The 3,666-nt window shown below is 38.5% G+C and overlaps 1 long non-coding RNA gene across 1 annotated transcript in view; it reads left to right on the forward strand.

Annotated features, from left to right (window-relative positions):
- Positions 1-1,505, forward strand: part of LOC112550442 — a 2,646-nt gene extending 1,141 nt beyond the window's left edge. The window contains exon 3 of the long non-coding RNA XR_003094294.1: positions 169-1,505. This is a non-coding gene — a long non-coding RNA (uncharacterized LOC112550442). The remainder of the gene's footprint in view (positions 1-168) is intronic.
- The last annotated feature ends 2,161 nt before the right edge of the window (positions 1,506-3,666 follow it).

Below are 3,666 nucleotides of genomic sequence, written 5' to 3' on the forward strand. Positions count from 1 at the left end.
GTTTATCAGTACTAGTCCTAACACTCTTCTAGACTATAAATAGACATCACATTTTTCCCAGTAGATAGCCTGTTGTCCCAGAATCTTGCAGTTGTACAAGACTATTATCCCACTTCAAGTCCCTCTGAAGTATGAGGGATTAAAATGTGCTATACTTTTTTTTCCCAGGACACGGCTGTGTGCACCTGGGTTATTCCCAGGATATGCTGTGATATGCACTCTCTCCAGCTACCTACTGGTGAAGGAGCATCAAGGCAATGCGGGACAGTAGCATGTGTAAATGATTTTGCCATGCCTGTTTTGATCCAGTACAAATGCCAGGACAACCAGGCCTGCATCAAATGTGATACCTAGTTACATCCTTAGATGTGTTCAACCTTAGTCCCACTGGAGCCAGTGGGAGCTTTACCACTGAGAATGGCAAATTATAGGCAACCTTGCTAGAACAAGCCCTTTTTCTTATGCTTAGTTCTGGCAAGATTTTAATGAACTTTTAGGGGCTAGTAAGCCTTCGCAGAAACAAGTAGAGAATGAAATATGGATAACAACACACATAGGCAGTACCATGTTCTCATTAATATGGAATGTAAAGAGGCATATAAAGACCACGCTTATGTCTTTTTATGTATGTTTTTGATGGAATAAGAGTATTGTTATATCTGTGATACACTAAAAGATTATGCAATATGTCATAGGGACACACTGAACTTGATTAAAAGATATATGCATGGGTAATCCCAATGAGGTGAATATGACTATTCAAGTAAACCACAGCTTTCCAGGAGGAATAAATAATTTACTTTTTGTCCCATAATATAATTTTTATAAGAAGTATTTGTGCTAACATTTGCATTTATTTATGCCTAAATGGCATCTGAACTCTACTAAGAACCTGGTCATTAATGTGTGCTGAGCATTTCAAAATCTAGACCTCAGGTTTCTTGAAAATCTGTCACAAACTGAGCATGAATAATATAAATGAAAAGGGGGGACCCCTGCACTTTTCACCCAACATCAACCTCACACACATTTCTAAGTTAATCTTTTTTTGTTCACAGCATAAATACTGGGCTATTTAAATATAGTAGCAATCATAATGTTGACACAAGAACTGATTTGATCAAGAACAGTGGTATCAATAGACACTTCAGCACATCGCTTTTTTCTTCCAGTGCAGCACCCCTCTCTCAACAGACAGGAGCTAGTGGTATTTGTTGCAATATGTCACTTGATGTTATTGCATTGAAAAGTGGCCCAGTACCTGAAAAGCAACGATGATATGAAATGTAAGAAGGAAATGGGCCAAAACAAAAGAGGAAAACATGTAAAAATGAAAATTTTATTCATACAAGTTCTGGATAGAGCATTGATACATTGTCTGGACTGCCTGTCCAAACTGAGCTTGAGCTCTTAAACCTTTTCGAGCTTTGTGTATCAATAGGCAATATTGAAGTGTCATTGAAGTGATCTGTGCCATGTATGTACACAGTGTTACTCAGAATAAACGAAAGTATCAGGCTCTAGTCTACTATCCATTGTTGTGGGTTTTTTTGAATCAGAATTCCATTTTCCTCTATATCAGAGTCCATTTATAACACAATGGTGTAGCTTGAATTAATTGTGTGATGTGAGACCTCCATGGTATAAATATAAAAATAAGCACTCTACTCTACTCTACAGACATTGCAAAACAAGAATGCAATCGGTATGCTGTTCTTTTGAGAGGTTGCAGCCCCAGATCAGTTAAGACATTTACAGTAGTACTGAATTCTGCTCAGTACCTGTATTTTTACCATATCTAACTGAATTAGTTATTTGCTAGACAAAGAACAATGAGGCTTTAAATAGTTATCTCATTAGGCTGCTCTGAAAAGTGTTTGTCTTCCAAGTACATTTAGCTTTTGGTGTAGTTCAGTGTTTCCAAGAGCCTTGCAAAAGTGTAAAGCAGATAAGAAAAAATGTGTATTGAAAAGAAAGGTATTGAATTTTTATTGAAAATTACTTAATTCAACTCATTTTTATATAGAAAAAAAATAGTGGCTAGTGAAGTGTTTAAAAATAAACATTTTTTGAACAATAGCTTTGCCATTTCAATCTTTTTGCTGATCTCCAATTGGACCTGTATCTTGCTATGGGCAAGTGTTTCAGTTCAAGTGTGTGTACAGGTGTTGCATTTAGATTGACCTAACCAGGGTTAGGTTGAGCTAAATGCACTCTCATACAGGTGTCCAGAGGGTTTAATACAGCCAAAAATGGTGCAGGCTGTGCTGTTCATATCCCCCAAACCTGGCCAGACCATTTTTAGCCCCCTCCTTCCAGCTTCTCCCCCCATCCCTGAAGATCTGCCAGCCCCCAAAATATGATCCCTTACCACAGGTTGCCTATTCTGCTCCTGGGAGCAGTGAAAGACTGCATGTACTGCTCCCAATCTAGGTTTAAGTGGCCTAAATTAAGCTGCCTAAACCTAGACTAGGTACAGTGAATGCGTGTTTGCTCCCCAGATGAGCATCTCACCTTTGGATGTTTGAACATTATCTGAGTTATCCAGATCTCTTGGCTGTAACTCTCTTAAGAACAAATGTAGATCTGCATGACTCCTTAATACTATTTAATTCTGTTTGTAATGGGAAAAAAGAGTAGAAACATTAATGTTCGACATCACGCTGTAGATTTTAATTAAGATCATTCATTTTCTAAATAGTACCAAATAGTACACTTTCCTGTCTGTGTGAAATCTCAGGATTCAATACCTGAAGCTAACACTGCATTCAGACCCTTGCATGATATTCCCATAAATGCTAGAAAATGGAAACTGTTCATTAGAACAATAAAAGGAGATAAAAATTAAGAATCATTCCCACTTCCAAAAAACCTAAAAAATAGCTGCCCTGTGTTTTTTTTTATGAATCTGTTTCCTTGAGGAGCACAAAAATCTTAATACATTGAATATGCTGCAGTGCTGCCACTCTGATTTGTGAGGTGCCCCAAGCTGCCCAAAGGGAGATGATTTGTCTCCCATATTATTGTTATGTGTGGTTCCACTGTTTAAGGAGAGACCACCAAGTAATTGGTTTCAGTGCTGCTGGCACAGCCAATGAATTGCTGAGGGCTGGATTCTGATTTGGATACTGTGCCTTCTGTAAAGGAATTTGGGGGCGTAAATTGTTTTACATCCCCATGGGAGCTAGCAGGACCTTAGTTCTGCCCATGCCAGATAGGATGGATAATCTTTTGTACAGACAAAATGGCATGATTTCCAGCTGATATAGGCCTACATTTGCAGGTCCTATATCATTTTCCCTCCTTCCCTGGTGCAAGGGAGAAACATAGAAAAAGTAGTATCTCCAAATGTCTTTGAAGAACCTCTTGACTATTTCTGGCAGAGGTGGTTGAGAGGTGCAGAGAGGCAAAAGCTTTTGTAAGTGAGAACCTAATTTTACAGTTACATATGTGGTAACTGTTGCCTACAAAAGCTTATGCTTCTCTGAACCAGCTAGTACCTAAGGTGCCACCCTGTTCTACCTTTTGCCTGACTTTAGACTAACACGGTTAATTAGTTTTCTTGAATTTTTCTATGATAGTGCAGCTCGGTTGTCCTTAATAGTACAAACTGGGTGTATCTACACATACGCTTTACTGTGGAGCTGACTAATTAGCTCAGCAGGA

This window comes from Alligator sinensis, unplaced genomic scaffold (assembly GCF_000455745.1).
Source record: "Alligator sinensis unplaced genomic scaffold, ASM45574v1 scaffold67_1, whole genome shotgun sequence".
Lineage (NCBI taxonomy): Eukaryota > Metazoa > Chordata > Crocodylia > Alligatoridae > Alligator > Alligator sinensis.